This window comes from Tachypleus tridentatus, chromosome 4, assembly GCF_004210375.1.
Source record: "Tachypleus tridentatus isolate NWPU-2018 chromosome 4, ASM421037v1, whole genome shotgun sequence".
In the NCBI taxonomy this organism is placed as follows: Eukaryota; Metazoa; Arthropoda; class Merostomata; order Xiphosura; family Limulidae; genus Tachypleus; species Tachypleus tridentatus.
The window spans coordinates 103,941,003-103,959,423 of record NC_134828.1 but is presented as its reverse complement, the minus strand read 5'-3'; positions in this window follow the sequence as shown (position 1 = coordinate 103,959,423).

Genomic DNA, 18,421 nt, shown 5'->3' with positions numbered 1-18,421 from the left:
CAAGATAGAAATATTTTTCCCTCCTTGATCTATTTTCTTGGACCTTTAAAGTCTTTCAGTCTAAGTTTGCTAGTTTCAAGCTTTCATTGAGGTGTCTGGAGTGTCAGTTCGAGCTACAGAATACACATTGTAGATAAAACTAGGTCAAAAGCTGTTATCTCGTAAAATGGCGTATAAAAACATCATTTGCAAGTGAAAATTGAAAATAATAACTTAAAAACTTGAATGGTTGTAATAAATACAATATAACATTTTTTTCAGAATTCAGTATTTTTTCGCAAGTTTCTCTGTTCTATACGTTTAACTAATTTGAAATTTAGAAATATATATAAACCTCTAATTTTAGGCTTTTCTACTATTTTTCCGAAATGGAAGGAAAAGCGTTTTTTGCGTTTTTAGTGCAGTAAACTACATTTGAAGTTTGCAAGTCATCTGATTTATTAATTAATTACGAACGTGACTGGACAGCAACGGCAACTCAACTGTCACACTTAACTTTCTAATGAAAACGAAATTGAGTGAGTCTATACATAATTTAAACAGTATTACAAGTGAGCACATATTTGAATAAATATTTCACAAATTAATGTGTAACTCAGTTGAATGTATACGTATGTATTAGCAAAATTTTGAAACACACTTTTTACATATGCATTTCCTTTACAGATAACAACCGGACACAGATTTACCCAGCTCACTGTCTCCTCCATTGGCATGACCAGTTGGTTAAGGCGCTGGACTCGTAATCTTAGGGCCGCGGGTTCGATTTCCCGTTCCACCAAACGTGCTCGCCCATTCAGCCGTGGTGGCGTTGTATGTTACGGTCAATCCCACTATTCGTTGGTAAAAGAGTAGCCCAAGAGTTGGCGGTGGGTGGTGATGATTGGCTACCTTCCCTCTACTCTTACACCGCTAAATTAGGGACGGCTAGCACACTTAGCTCTCATGCAACTTTGCGCAAAATTAGTAAGAAACTGTCTTTAAATGTCTGGTTCTAAAACTAAAAATGCCTGTTAATATATATAGCTATGTAAAACACAAGAACCTAACGAAGGAAGACCTTAAATGAAGTAAGAAATATTACAGTAAAGTAAGCACGTTCAGAGTTAACGTTTCATAATATCTTTATGTCTTTAATATTCTGCTGCATTGCAAGGCCGGATGTCAGCAGTTTGAACGGAGTCAGAATTATTACAAGGCACTGATACACGGATCCGTGCCTCTATTATATTTTTATGGTGCGCCGAATCTCCAGCTGATGTTTTGAAAAACCACAAAAATAAAACTTGATCGATATGATACGCTGAAAATTGATGCGCCTATGAGCTCCAAACTCTAATCTTTTTTAAATACTTAGCGACAAATTTGAGCTGGTCCAAGCGTGGCCTATTGGGTAGCGTGCCGGACTATTATGGATATGAATAAGGTCCTGTGATTTGCACTTTATACAAAGACACAAAATAAAAATAAGAACATACTCGCTACACGGTTAGGGCTTTTGTCAAGTACCATTATTTGGTTAGAAGATTCAATGATTTGGACTGTGGTGTGTTCAGTGTCAGGCAACACATCGGCAGGACCTTCATAGTGCGGGCTCCCCTAGACAAAGCTTTTTTGTTTGTTTGGGTATTTCGCACAAAGCTACTCGAGGGCTATCTGTGCTAGCCGTCCCTAATTTAGCAGTGTAAGACTAGAGGGAAGGCAGCTAGTCATCACCACCCACCGCCAACTCTTGGGCTACTCTTTTACCAACGAATAGTGGGATTGACCGTAACATTATACACCCCCACGGCTGGGAGGGCGAGCATGTTTAGCGCGACGCGGGCGCGAACCCGCAACCCTCAGATTACGAGTCGCACGCCTTACGCGCTTGGCCATGCCAGGCCACCCTAGACAAAGCGGATCTATAGTTGTTGTTTTGGTTTTAAGCACAAAGCTACCTACACAAAGGGCTATCTGTATTCTTCTTGTCAGAGTTATCGAAACCCGATTTATAGTGGTATAAATTCGCAGACATACCACTGTACCACTGGGTGGCCGACCTTTATCATTACAGACGAGCGCCCTCAGAAAATTGCACCTAGTAGTTTGAAGTGACATAAACGTCTCTGATCATAGTGGGCTAAAGTAACTTAAACAGTTTATCAACCATAACTATAGTGAGCGAAGCATATTAATTCATACATGGTTACAGTGAGATAAACAAACTAAAACATTAATTCAAACATGGCCACAGTGGGATAAACAAACTAAAACATTAATTCAAACATGGCCACAGTGGGATAAACAAACTAAACCATTAATTCAAATAAAATCACAAACTCAGCTGGTGGTGACTAATGTATAACTGCTAAACTAGAGATGACTAACGCAAACAGTCTCCCAGTAGATTTGAACGAAATTCAACAACTACAATAAACAGTTCCTGGCGATAATTGTTATAAATAATTATTATAATGACTTAGGTCTGTTTAGCTTTCCTTCTAATGCACGTCACTTATCAGCTCCCAAGTGACGTCACGTAGCCAACGAGAATTTTTAATAAGGCCGAAATTAAATTTGGTAACATAGAAGTAAATTCGGGCTGAATTTAAATTATTCCGTTTTAAATACTGATAGAATGATGTGGTTATTTAAATTTTTCATCAGTATAACCCACATGGTAACATTTCTAGGTCACAGGTACATTATGTTAATATTTACTCAATTTTGAGAAACTTCGCACGCCTTCTCTCAAAAAAAAAAAAACACCCAAAAAACTTTAAAATTTTTATTGTCAGAAAACTGAAATCTCTCAAAAACCTTCTGAGAGTTTTTAAGACATAAAAATCAACACTGTCGTTTAGAATTTTTGCATTTTAAAATCCCCCCCCCCTGGTACAGCGGTAATTTTACAGATTTACAGATTTATATATATTTTATTGTTCTACCGCATAGAAACAAATATTTCTCTTAACTTTATGCATGACAAAGGTTAAAAGACTCAACTTCATGCGTAAAGTTAATTTGAAACGTAGTTAGGTACCGTCTTATAACCAGCTAGAAATCCAACGTTATCTAGTTGGTATCTGGCATTTTTTTAAATCGGTAGGATATATAACTTATTTAAAACCACAAATAAACGAGAAATACCGGTATTTGAAAACAGCAAACTGAACAAAAACAACACTTAACCTAAACAAAGTTTGTTCACCTCACCCCCAAAAAAACTTAAAATAAAACAAATATTACATAAAGTGTCCTTTTAAACTGAAAGAAACAGATTCAGTTCTATTATACCACTTACAATAAATTAAGTCTACCTAGTTACGGTTTCCGTAATTTCTAAAAAAGAAGAAAGTTGGAGTAATATTGTGGTGTTCTCAAGAATAATAATTATATTTAGAGGTAAGAACAGTGACCGATGCAACAGGATGAACATGGAAAAGCTATGCGAATTAAAATTAGCAACAAACTAATTTGGAGAAAAAAAGATAAAATAGAATATTAAAAAACGTTAAAAATAATTATTGTTTATTCAAACACAATTCCAAGATGAGACATCAACCAGTATTATTTTGTGGTGTCTGAGGAAAATCCCTTATTTTAATTTTTCTGAAGAAATTCTTAATTAGTCTGAGAGACTCTAACGACTATGTATGATACAAAAGACAATAGCGTCAGCTCTTCCAGAACGCATGCGCTGGTCGTTCATGTTTGATCATTGCATAAAACTAGCGATTAAATAGCTTCTAGTTATCACTGAGCACTTACACGGCTTACAAAGCTACTCAAATGTACAATACATTAAAATATGCATCTCTACTGCGATTTGTTCCGTGAAAAATGTTAATTGACAATAGGTTACTAGAACACCAACAAGTTGTCTAGATATTGCTAATTTTCTACTGTTAAAACTTGTACACAGTTTGTTTGCAAGTTTTAGGTGATCACAAACTATTCATCTGTATATACTGGAAACGAAAACAACAAAACATAAACACGTCGTATAGTAGGAATACCATAAGATTATTTGGATGTATGCATGGACACATTTTTGTGCTGAGAATTATTTGAATTTGTTTATAGTAGTTTCGTTTTGAGGATTAGAAGCTTTGTAATTTGACATTTTAATAAGGATTAGGAACTTGGTACATTTAACAGTTTTAACAAGAGTGAGAAGGTTTTGAAGGTTCGTAATACACGTTTCCAAATTTCCAGCCATACTTAGAAATAAACGGTTCTTTTCACCTGAAAGATAGCCAAAAAAAAACAACAACAGAAATACTGGAGTCTCAATAGCGTCATGGAATCCAATTTTATAAAATGTTTTGGTGCAACTTCATTGGACATTTGTGCCTTTGTTTAAATGTGGTTTGGAGAGAGACATCCAAGAAAATTGTAGAGTCTTATACACAGATTAGACCATCTTTCCAGTGGTTCATCATTATCACCGTCTTGAGAAATATTTAGGTTTGTAGTTCCAAGGAGACTCGAACTTGAATGTTTCTTTGTCGCACTCATGGTGTGGAAGGTGTAGTTGGAGGTCTTTTGGAGCAACAATGGAATATAGGATCCAACAATATGTGATAAACCTGAAAGCTTGTAACACTCAAAATCGGGTTTCGATGACCCATTGTATAGTTTGTACTTTTGTGTTTATGCAGCAAAACTATCTGCTGGGTATCAAACCTTGGATTGTAGCATTGTAAGTCCATGGACTTACTGTTATCCCATTGGGGTATACGACCAGAATAACGAGTTCAAACAATGATGGATTAAATATTTCACAGGTATTACAAGAGCAAAAAGAATGTTCTTATAAAGTACCTGTCTTCAATGACAAGTAAAGTTGAAGTTAATCTATGAATTTAAATTATATCGTGGACTTTAAAAAGGTTAACTGTGTTACACTGTTCGTTTTACTATCTCTTTATACAGCCCATGTAAAAGTAATTGTTGAGTATATCAGTCATGCTAAGAGCCTTTCAACAATAATATAATATAAACCTACATTTTGAAATGTGAATGATAGTGTTATTAATTTCCAAACAAATTAATCCAGAACATCCTGTTTGTGAAATAAAATTTAATATTAACATCATTCATGTCAGTTCTCACATCATATTAAAAGTGAATGTTGAGCTATGCCTTCATGTAATGTACAACTTTTTAAACTAAAGGCAGACGAAATTGGGACGGACATCAACGTTCGCGTTATATATAAGATTTCATATCAAATATTAAATTTTATTCCTACATGTTTAAATAGTAAGTATTTTCAAAAGAATATTATTTTACGGATTGGTGAATTTAAATAATTACTTATTCTCTGTGTATGGCATGGCCTAGCGCGTAAGGCGTGCGACTCGTAATCCGAGGGTCGCGGGTTCGCGCCCCTGTCGCGCTAAACATGCTCGCCCTCCCAGCCGTGGGGGTGTATAATGTGACGGTCAATCCCACTATTCGTTGGCGGTGGGTGGTGATGACTAGCTGCTAAATTAGGGACGGCTAGCACAAATAGCCCTCGAGTAGCTTTGTGCGAAATTCCAAAACAAACAAACAAAATCTCTGTATGTTTGTTTACAGTAGATGTTTTACGAATGTAAGAAAGGTGAGTTAAATAATTAATCTTAATATTACTGAATGCAATATACGAGAAATAAATATACCAATGAATTTTTATTTTCTTGAAACGTTGGCAAGCATTACATTATTTTAAAATTTCAATACCTTTTTCAGGTGAATAGGGTAAATATCGTGTCCTTTGTTTTGTTTTAATTTCGCGCAAAGCTACTCAAGGGTTATCTGCGCTAGCCGTCCCTAATTTAGTAGTGTAAGACTAGATGGAAGGGAGTTAGTCATCACCACTCACCATCAATTCTTGAGCTACTCTTTTACCAACGAATAGTGGGATTGACCGTCACATTATAACTTGTACGAAACGACAAATATTTTCTCATCGAAAGCTTTGCACATCAAGAGCGACCAACCAATTGAAGAAAGATATATTACTTTGTAATGTCATACCTGAAAATTTCGAATCCCCGTTGCACCAAACATGCTCGCCTTTTCAGCCGTGGGGACGTTATAATGCGATGGTTAATCCCACTATTCGTTGGTAAAAGAGTATCCCAAGAGTTGGCGGTGGGTGGTGGTGACTAGCTGTCTTCCCTCTAGTCTTACACTGCTAAATTAGGGATGGCTAGCGCAGATAGCTTTCGTGTAGCTTTGCACAAGATTCAAAACAAACAAAAAAGACAAACACCTGAGGAAGAATTGTCTCTAAAGTTATTAAATGACGTCATTGATGTCGTTCAAACATATGAACTATGATAAAATCAATGCAGTTGATTATTATTTGTTCTATTTTTAGGCTTTTACTACTCTGGTAAACTTCACCTTCATGTTCTGTTGACAAAGGACTCCTCCAAGCAAGGACGTTTTATTTTGTTATTCAAACGTGAAAAAACTATACATGCGTAAACATTACCGATGACTGTATGTTGCCCAACTACAGTGTGGTTCACGTATTCATGAACATTCTTTTTCACTTTCACTTAAATGTTCTTATCGCTATATAACAAAAAATGAAAAGTTTCAACGTCATTGTAAACAGAAACTTAGGTAAGAAGCAGTTTGTAAACCTGCAAAGTAAGCGTAAAGAAAGGGAATTATTGTGAACCGTGATAAACCATAATGATTGTACATTGTTTTCAGTTTATATTTGCTGTACACGAAATGACTAAGGTTTTTCTTTCATGAAACTCAGCAAATGTGTAGAATATTCAGCTTCTTTGTAAAGTTATTAGAGATACAATCTCGCAGTTTATGGTCAACAAATATACAGATTTAACATGTTATATTTTTAAGTTGTTTCTATGTTTATGACATTAGAGACGGACACTTTTGTCATATTAACTTAAACTTTTAAAGACTCTGAAGGCGGAGACGTTTATAGTTAAACATAAAACCAAAGTACTTTACACAAGTTTAAACGTACGCGTAAAAGTAAGTGCTGTGTATGACTGTTAATTTGTGAAATTACAATCTGCAAAGGTTTTTAAAAAAAACAAAAAACAGTATAATCTGTAAACATTTAACACAGATTGCTGGTTGCTTATTAATGATTTAGTTTATATTTAGATAGGAAGACGTGAAACCACATACAAGTGGTGTAACTATATGTTAAGTCGTCGCAATCATAACGAACCAGGCGTGCAAATAATATTGTTCGTATCTTTGCTCTCGTGACCGTTTCCTTCGTAGAACTATTACCACTGTCTGGGAAAACCAAAAATCACACAAAACTTCTTTATTACAGCTGACGTCTCTATTTTCAGTTCACCTGAATATCTCCCTCTAAACCACCATTTGTTGTGAGATTTAGTCGGGTTATGTGTGTGTAAATACCAAGAGCACATAAACATTTAAAATACTGTTATGTGAGAGTCTGCTACATTGAAGGTCTGGTGGCTAGGATAATCGATACGCAATCTGGGGATGACGAGATTCGAACCCGTGACTGATTCATACGCATTTTTTTGATTTATAATAATTTTTTTAAAGTTATTATTCCTGACACAAAACTGAAAACCACAGGAATTATTTCAGGTATTCAAAACCTGACATTTGGAACATGTTTTATTAGGTATCTTTCATAATGGTTTTGAAAAGTAATGCAAATAATTACTGATTTGTTTTTTTGGAACACTCTGTCTTTGAAGATCTTGACTAAGTTAATATAATTAAACAGTTTTATCGTTAAAACACTTAACAACACATAGATCGGCTAAACTTATAATAATGATAAAAAATTATATAAGTTTGTGGCCCAGCATGGCCAGGTAGTTAGATCGCTGGACTCATAATCCGAGGGTCGCGAATTCGAATCCTTATTACACCAAGCGTGCTCGCCTTTTCAGCCGTGGGGGCGTTATATAGCGACGTTCAATTCCACAATTCGTTGATAAAAGAGAAGTCCAATAAGTGGCCGCGAGTGGTAATGGTCCTTGAAGTTTGGGGACGACAAGCTTTGTAGCTTTACGAGAAATTCAAAACAAATATCAGTTTAAAGCAACTCGAGAGCTATCTGCACTAGCCATCCCTAAACTTGAAGGCAGCCAGTCAACATCTCTCACTACCACATACTGGAATTCTCTTTTATCAAAGACTAGTGGGATTTACAGTCACCTCAGAACATTCCCAACACTGAAAAGGCGAGCAGGTTCGGTGACAAGAATTGAACCCGTGACCTACAGATTGCATGTCGATTATCCTAGCCAGCAGGCCTTCAATGTAGCAGACCGTCACATAACAGCATGTGATATGTTTGGTGCTCTTGGTATTAAGTTTCACACATGGAACTCGACTAAATCTCACAACAAATGGGATTCGCTGTTTTGCCTGCGAGTGAACTAACAAAGTAATAAGAACGAAGCTGGTCAACAGTACCCACCGCCACCTGTCGAACTACTCTTGTCTTACCAAAAGTGTGATTTAACCGCGACTCAAACAATGCGCCGTCGGCTCCTGAGGCGGAATCGTGTTTTTTACAGAAACGAGACGCAAATTCGGATTTAGAGTCGGGGCATGGTAGTCAACAGGCATCTTTCGGTCTCACTGTTGTTTTTGTTTAATGCAGAACGTAGAGAGTCTGTATACATATATTTTCAAGTATTTTACACTTAGTAGTATATGGTTCTTAAAAAAACTAAATTGACTCATTTCATGGTTACACACCGTCTACACTCTGACGCTTATTTAGTGACTTGGTTGTCAACATATGAAACATCCTGAGAGACCTAAAATAACCAGCAACTGACGAGTACTGGAAAGGTAATAATTAATTGACAAACATGTGGAATAAGCCAGAAGTTATACAAATACTTTCTGATAAATTTATTAAAATGTTTTCAAGGAAGATCACAACGTCTTCAATGACCAATCATTTTCATTATATTTCGTGATGACGAGAAACCCACTTTAAGTAAAAATGTATCTCAGGACGGCTGGTATGGGTATTAACACTTTTACCAAACTAAGGCAGAGAACACCTTTTCGACCTTCTTAGGTCATCTTCCGGTAAAAGTATTAATACTCATACCAGCCGTCCTGAGATATTTTATTATCAATTTTTATATAATTAAAAACACAACATTTTAAAGTAGCAGGATAAAACTGATAGCCATGCGTTAAGAGTTAGTCAGGTATAATCATTTGGATGAAAAACAAAACGTATACCATTTTCTCGCGGGAAAGGCGAAATGATATATTTTATAATAAATACAAACAGACTATGTTCAAGAAATTAACTTGTGAACAGAATAACGTGAAACAAATATAACTTAATATAAGTCTTAAATAGATATAATCATCTTCTTGGTAACGTTATTAAAGAAAGATCTAGGTATATCTGGTTAACAAACATAGAATAATTTAATATCATTGAAGGAATATCTTAGTTTCAAACCGGAACTATGTTTAATCCAATTTAATCTTTTGTCAGAGACCAGCTAAGTCTCCAGGTTGTTTCTCCTGTAAATACAATGCCTCAGAACAGAACTTCTGACACACATCAATGGGCATCTTACTTGTGAGTTAAAAATGGGCGTGCTCTACCTGTACTGCTTGTTTCGCCACATGTTATAAGCGCATCTCAAGCGAAACCTTGAAACGATTAGAAACTTGTTAAACAACTCTCAACATTGTTTTTATAGAGCTCTAGATGCAACAGACCTTGCATTTCCTTTCTTTACAGTTAATTTACGTAGAATACATTGAATCATACGTACCTCAATTTAAGTACTTTTGTCCATTAGATAGAAAGTTATAATCACAAATAATGCCTTGTAAAGTTATATTAATTTTAAATGAATTCCCCGAAAAGAAACATTTGGATAAAATTCTATTTTGGTCCACTAAGCCTAACATTCCTTGTCGTTTATGTGCGGGCCCGGCATGGCCAAGCGTGTTAAGGCGTCCGACTCGTAATCTGAGGGTCGCGGGTTCGAATCCCGACCGCACTAAACATGCTCGCCTTCCCAGCCGTGAGGGCGTTATAATGTGACAGTCAATCTCACTATTCGTTGGTAAAAGAGTAGCCCAAGAGTTGGGGGTTGGTGGTGTTGACTAGCTGCCTTCCCTCTAGTCTTACACTACTAAATTAGGGACGGCTAGCGCAGATAGCCCTCGAGTAGCTTTGCGCGAAATTCGAAAAACAAAACCAAACACCTGAACAGCTGTATGCATGTAGTCACAATAATTCCAGATAACGTTAACGGAAATCAGGGGCGTCTGAGCACCCTATCTTAGAAACACCATACGTTTTACGAAGACTGAACTGAAACTGAGGGGTATAACAACAGATATTTAAGCATATGTGTACATACACTTACATAAGGATGGATATTTTAAATACAAACGAAAATGTAATATACTCTTCAAAACAAGAAACGCAAAAGGAATATTTTTTGTTATTTTAAAGAGAAATATATGTAATAACGTTACAAGCTCAGAGTATGTGATGTTACACGTGTTAAGGCACTGATTGTCAGACCAAAATGACAATAACAGTAGTGCACTTTGAAAACGGAGGAAAACATCGGATTTTTCGCCAAAACGCATGCGTGTCCAATAAATTTGTTTAAGAGATCTGCATGTTCTGCAAGTGCAACATGTGCAAAATCCATATAAAAGTGACGGGTTCTCGGTTTCCATAGCTCTATGTTAAGCCACCGACACGCAATACAGTTTCGCCAAGACTGACTGAAGCACAACGCAACAACGACATTGGTCGCTTGGAAGCAGGCGAATCTCGAACAGATGTTGCCAGAGCTGTGAATGTCCACCCAAGCACCATCACAAGGCTATGGAATCGTCACCAACAACATGGATCAACTCCTGACCGTCCACGATCTGGCAGACCTCGTGTGACCACGCCCGCACAAGATCGCAACATCCGGTTACGTCACATTCGGGATAGGACCACCACTGCGACGTCTACTGCCTCAACCATACCAGGACTGCGTAGGATTTCCGATCAGACCGTACGCAACCGTCTACGAGATTCTTAGGCCCCATGTGCAACCCATTATGGTGAACGTCAACGACGTTTTTCAACACAGCCCGACTCACCACTGTCTTCTTGAGACACCACAACATCAACGTTCTTCCCTGGCCCTCCAGATCACCAGATTCAAACCCCATCGAACATCTTTGGGACGAGTTGGACCGACGTCTGCGACGTCGACAACCTCAACTGCAGACTCTACCTTAGCTTGCAGCAGCTTTGCAGGCTAAGTGGACAGCCATTCCACAGGATGTGATTCGTCATCTCATCGCTTCCATGGGCAGGAAATGCCAAGCAGTTATTGATGCTCACGGGGGGCATACTCGTTATTGATGTTGAGTGATGTTAAACTTCAACTAGTGAGCGTGGACTTCGCCTTTGCAGACTTTGGATGTTCAGCAGTGAATGTTCAAAGTTTCACACATGTCATACAGAACTACCCGGAATAAACTTGTTAACAATTTGTCTCATATTTTGCCTTTTGCGTTTCTTTTTTTGAAGAGTATATGTGATGAATAGGTGTAACCGGAGTTTAGAGTAGAAGTTGCAGCGAATCTGAAGAATGCATTAGGCTACAACGTCACCGGTTATATTTTCATTTTTATTTTTAGTGAAAAGAGAATACCTGTATCACATCATCGTTAAACTGTTGGTCCGCTGTATGATATTGAATAATAAATTAGGCAAAATGACGTAATATTAGTCACAAGCCTAAATTAGTTTAGGTTACTGTATTGTAAGTGTAACGGATTTACTGTTATATATATTTAGTTTAATGTCGATGGCTGTTTAAATTTGACACAAATGACATGTATTGTCGGATGTGTGTTGCGCAAATACTGCCTCTTCTCTAAATCTGTAGAAGATTCTCGAGAGGAAGTATTAACAATATGTGGTTTACAAAAACACTAGCGTGTCTTCGAATATTGTTGAGAGTTCGAGAATCTCGCCTTTAAGTATATAAACCGACGCGTCGAGAGACAGAACAGAAAATTTAACGCTTATTAATCGGAAAACTACAGATATTTGACCAGAAACGTTTATAGCTTTCGAACATTACACACTTCAGTGAATTAACATTGGACGTTAGTATTTTTGCGGGGATATTAAATATCTTCATCGGTAAAAAGTTACCTTGTAAGCTGTGTGAGGCCAGCCAAGAAAAGACAGCTGGCTAGCTTAAGTGAGGTGTAACAATATCAACTCAAAATTATTTTTGTTCGATGGGGACCTTGATCATCGATAAAACACTCGATTATGGACCAGATAGAAGACTCAGTATTACTTGTAAGTTTGTAAAGCTTTTGTATATAAACCAATATTTGTAATAATTACTTGTAATATCCGTTATTATAAAATGTATTGTTGTTTGTACATTAAAATATATTTTTATTCATAAAGAAATTTGTGTGTATCAATCTTGGCACATTTCATAAATTTGATACATACCGAAATTCAATTAACTTCTAAAGTAAAATGAAAATTTCCGGCTAATGTAACTTAATAAATTGGAGAATCGTCCGAGAATAATTATAATACGTAACATATGAAAAAAAACACTAAAAAATCCAACAAATGCAAATATACAAAGAATAAATTAAAGTAAGAGATGAAAAGACAGTGGAAGATTAGATTGGTTTGAATAACCAAATAATAGAAGATAATAATCGCGTAAGATAAGAGAATAACTGCGCAATATAAAAGAGTTACCGGATTACATACGAGGGCTGTTCAAAAAATACGCGGACTGACGTCATAAAACAAAATGTACTTTATTTAGAAGTTACAGCTCTGGGACTCCTTCAAAGTACTCTCCTTCCCAATGCACACACTTATCCCAACGGTGTTTCCACTTGTTGAAACAGTCCTGGTACGCTTCTTTTGTAGTCCTCCAGCTCCTTCGTCGCATTTGCCTTAATCTCGGGAATCGTCTCAAATCTTCTTCCTTTTAAAGGTCTTTTGAGTTTGGGGAACAAGAAAAAATCGCAAGGAGCAAGGTCAGGTGAGTAGGGGGGTGGGTGGGGAAAACAGTGATCGAGTGTTTGGCCAAAAACTCACGAGTTTTGAGGCACAAATTTCGCAGCAACGCGGTGCATCTTCAATGTTTCGGTCAAAATCTCGTAACAAGATCCAACTGATATCCCACACTCTTTAGCAAGCTCCCTGACAGTCAGACGTCGATTTGCCCGCACCAGGGTGTTGATTTTGTCGACGTGTGGGTCGTCAGTTGACGTGGAGGGACGTCCAGGACGCTCATCATCTTCAATGGACTGTCGACCATCCTTAAAACGTTCATGCCACTTGAAACATGCCGTACGTTCATAGCAACATCACCGTAAGCCGCGTTAAGCATAGCAAAAGTTTCAGTCGCAGATTTTCCAAGTTTAACACAAAATTTCACAGCAAGTCGTTGCTCCTTCAGGTCATTCATTCTGAAATCCGCCAAACGAAAAAATTGCACTTCACTTAAAACCGCGTAGCTAATACACAAATGAAGATACAGTAGATCCTGGTATTTAAGACCACCCCTTCTGCAGAGCAATAGTGGTCTTAAACAGCAGGTGGTCTGTTATTGCAGGAGCCCATTTTTTGCATGTTTTTTTTATTTGTACATATTTTGAAGTTAACAAAGAAAACAAGGAAAGGCTTTTAATTTGTTTCTTCTTATATTTTTTTTCTTAGCAAAAAAAAAACAAAACAAAACAAACTAACAGCAATATGTACAAAAACAATTTTACAATACATGTAGACTCTATTAACTTTATTTACAGTTTGAAAAAGTCTTGAATGCACAACTGTTTTTTTCTGGTCTGCTGAACCAACACGGTCACTGACTTCTGTCCACTCTGAACAATATTCAAAAGTTCTGCGTTGTTCTGGACCACTGCACACTTTCGAAGATACTCCAGGCATCTAGCCATCTCCTTGTTGTCTGGAACAAAGTCGTCTCCAGTTTCCTGGTCTTGTTGCTCCTCCTCTGGCTCCTGGTGCTCACCAGCAGCTGCTTCATCGAGCTCCTTCTGCCAATTGTCTCCAAACTGCATGCATATTAAAACATTTTGGGTTATCAAGCTGGAAATTTATAGGCCTAAATAATTACCATTGGAGGCAGTGAAGTCATCCAGATTCATTTCTGTGGCTTTCATCAGTGCATATTCCTTCAAGGCTACGCCAGTAACAGGGTGGTTTTTGGCACGTGCGGCACAAAACCAGTCCCACACTCTTTCGTTCAGCTCCGTGTAGACTGTTTTCCGTGCTTTCTGATATTTTTGGCCAGTGTTAGCACCATTTTGCCACAGTGACATTATTTTTTCTTTGTCATTTACTATGCTCTGTATTTGTGTCTTTCCAACGTTCATGGATTCTGCAATTTTTCTGCAGCTTTTGCCGCCTTCAAACAACTTTACAACTTTCACACGATCTTCTAGTGAAAGCACTTTGCGTTTTCGACAATCAGCCATGACTTCAGAATGAAGATAAAGACGTTTTGAATATGTGTAGAGCAAAAGAATCAAATTGAAACTCATTTTTAATAAATATATGCCTCCTATTTATACCTTAACCGAACTGATCATTTTTGGTATGATTTGGTCTACTAATCTACTAATTGGATGCGACATGTTTGTTCAGCAATTATTAATGAAAAGCTGGCGTGTGGTGTGGTTTTGTTTGTTTAGCAATATTTTACATCAGTACATTGGACAAAACTGTCAATTATCAGACGTGAGGTATTATGAAATGACCGTTAAGACCAGCATTTAAGCGACCAAAGACCGGTTTTTGATCACACACGGGCGGTCTCTGGTCGCGTCCAGCGGGTGGTCGGTCACAACGGGGAAAATAACATTGAAAGCCGTTCGTTGGCAGAAATATGGTCGAAAACACCGGGTGGTCGGCGACAGCGGGGGTCGTCCAAACCAGGATCTACTGTATCTGCAATCGGGAAATGGCGTCGTAATCAGCTGATCTGTGCAAACCTAGCGACACCAAGCGGATTCCTCTTAACCAACTGGAGCCGCGCAATTCAAACAGTCCGCGTATTTTTTGAACAGACCTCGTAAGTAACGAGAACCACGAAACATATTGTATAAGTAGGGTTAGGATGACTGAAAGCTAGTTGACCTTTGTATGGTTGTTTTGTCTTCATTTCAAGAATGATAAGAACCAGTGCTCGGTACTTTCAACCTGAAGGACACGTTATTTAATATATAGACATTATAGTTAAGTCAGATACATCAAGATGTAAACATATCAAAACTATCCTAAATTTACAACTACTGAGAGTATAAAGCATATCCACCATAACATTGGATCTATTGGTCAAAGCCAAGCATGATAACCAAGTGGCGGCTCCCATTCTTAAATACAACATCAAAGAGTGATTTACAGAAATAAAGTAGTGGAAACAACGTCCAGTTTCAGAGGATAATGTTCAAAACAAATTTGTGGGAACACTGAACTGTCTTACAATGAGAGGTGTGTAGTAGGAACACTGAAATGTCTTAGAATGAGAGGTGTGTAGTAGGAACACTGAACTGTCTTAGAATGAGAGGTGTGTAGTAGGAACACTGAAATGTCTTAGAATGAGAGGTGTGTAGTAGGAACACTGAAATGTCTTAGAATGAGAGGTGTGTAGTAGGAACACTGAACTGTAGAATGAGAGGTGTGTAGTAGGAACACTGAAATGTCTTAGAATGAGAGGTGTGTAGTAGGAACACTGAAATGTCTTAGAATGAGAGGAACACTGAACTGTCTTAGTAGGAACACTGAAATGTCTTAGAATGAGAGGTGTGTAGTAGGAACACTGAACTGTCTTAGAATGAGAGGTGTGTAGTAGGAACACTGAACACTGAAAGGAACACTGAAGAATGAGAGGTCTTAGAATGAGAGGTGTGTAGTAGGAACACTGAAATGTCTTAGAATGAGAGGGTGTGTAGTAGGAACACTGAACTGTCTTAGAATGAGAGGTGTGTAGTAGGAACACTGAACTGTCTTAGAATGAGAGGTGTGTAGTAGGAACACTGAAATGTCTTAGAATGAGAGGTGTGTAGTAGGAACACTGAACTGTCTTAGAATGAGAGGTGTAGTAAACACTGAACTGTCTTAGAATGAGAGGTGTGTAGTAGGAACACTGAAATGTCTTAGAATGAGAGGTGTGTAGTAGGAACACTGAAATGTCTTAGAATGAGAGGTGTGTAGTAGGAACACTGAAATGTCTTAGAATGAGAGGTGTGTAGTAGGAACACTGAAATGTCTTAGAATGAGAGGTGTAGTAGGAACACTGAAATGTCTTAGAATGAGAGGTGTAGTAGGAACACTGAAATGTCTTAGAATGAGAGGTGTGTAGTAGGAACACTGAAATGTCTTAGAATGAGAGGTGTGTAGTAGGAACACTGAAATGTCTTAGAATGAGAGGTGTGTAGTAGGAACACTGAAATGTCTTAGAATGAGAGGTGTGTAGTAGGAACACTGAGTCTTAGAATGAGAGGTGTGTAGTAGGAACACTGAAATGTCTTAGAATGAGAGGTGTGTAGTAGGAACACTGAAATGTCTTAGAATGAGAGGTGTGTAGTAGGAACACTGAAATGTCTTAGAATGAGAGGTGTGTAGTAGGAACACTGAAATGTCTTAGAATGAGAGGTGTGTAGTAGGAACACTGAAATGTCTTAGAATGAGAGGTGTGTAGTAGGAACACTGAAATGAGAGGTGTGTAGTAGGAACTGTCTTAGAATGAGAGGTGTGTAGTAGGAACACTGAACTGTCTTAGAATGAGAGGTGTGTAGTGAGGAACACTGAAATGTCTTAGAATGAGAGGTGTGTAGTAGGAACACTGAAATGTCTTAGAATGAGAGGTGTGTAGTAGGAACACTGAACTGTCTTAGAATGTGTAGTAGGAACACTGTGTCTTAGAATGAGAGAAGGAACACTGAACTGTCTTAGAATGAGAGGTGTGTAGTAGGAACACTGAACTGTCTTAGAATGAGAGGTGTGTAGTAGGAACACTGAAATGTCTTAGAATGAGAGGTGTGTAGTAGGAACACTGAAATGTCTTAGAATGAGAGGTGTGTAGTAGGAACACTGAAATGTCTTAGAATGAGAGGTGTGTAGTAGGAACACTGAAATGTCTTAGAATGAGAGGTGTGTAGTAGGAACACTGAAATGTCTTAGAATGAGAGGTGTGTAGTAGGAACACTGAAATGTCTTAGAATGAGAGGTGTGTAGTAGGAACACTGAAATGTCTTAGAATGAGAGGTGTGTAGTAGGAACACTGAAATGTCTTAGAATGAGAGGTGTGTAGTAGGAACACTGAAATGTCTTAGAATGAGAGAGTAGGAACACTGAACTGTCTTAGAATGAGGAGTAGGAACACTGAAATGTCTTAGAATGAGAGGTGTGTAGTAGGAACACTGAAATGTCTTAGAATGAGAGGTGTGTAGTAGGAACACTGAACTGTCTTAGAATGAGAGGTGTGTAGTAGGAACACTGAAATGTCTTAGAATGAGAGGTGTGTAGTAGGAACACTGAAATGTCTTAGAATGAGAGGTGTGTAGTAGGAACACTGAAATGTCTTAGAATGAGAGGTGTGTAGTAGGAACACTGAAATGTCTTAGAATGAGAGGTGTGTAGTAGGAACACTGAACTGTCTGAGAGGTGTAGAATGAGAGGTGTGTAGTAGGAACACTGAAATGTCTTAGAATGAGAGGTGTGTAGTAGGAACACTGAAATGTCTTAGAATGAGAGGTGTGTAGTAGGAACACTGAAATGTCTTAGAATGAGAGGTGTGTAGTAGGAACACTGAAATGTCTTAGAATGAGAGGTGTGTAGTAGGAACACTGAAATGTCTTAGAATGAGAGGTGTGTAGTAGGAACACTGAAATGTCTTAGAATGAGAGGTGTGTAGTAGGAACACTGAAATGTCTTAGAATGAGAGGTGTGTAGTAGGAACACTGAACACTGAAAGGTGTGTAGTAGGAACACTGAAATGTCTTAGAATGAGAGGTGTGTAGTAGGAACACTGAAATGTCTTAGAATGAGAGGTGTGTAGTAGGAACACTGAAATGTCTTAGAATGAGAGGTGTGTAGTAGGAACACTGAACTGTCTTAGAATGAGAGGTGTGTAGTAGGAACACTGAAATGTCTTAGAATGAGAGGTGTGTAGTAGGAACACTGAAATGTCTTAGAATGAGAGGTGTGTAGTAGGAACACTGAAATGTCTTAGAATGAGAGGTGTGTAGTAGGAACACTGAAATGTCTTAGAATGAGAGGTGTGTAGTAGAACACTGAAATGTCTTAGAATGAGAGGTGTGTAGTAGGAACACTGAAATGTCTTAGAATGAGAGGTGTGTAGTAGGAACACTGAAATGTCTTAGA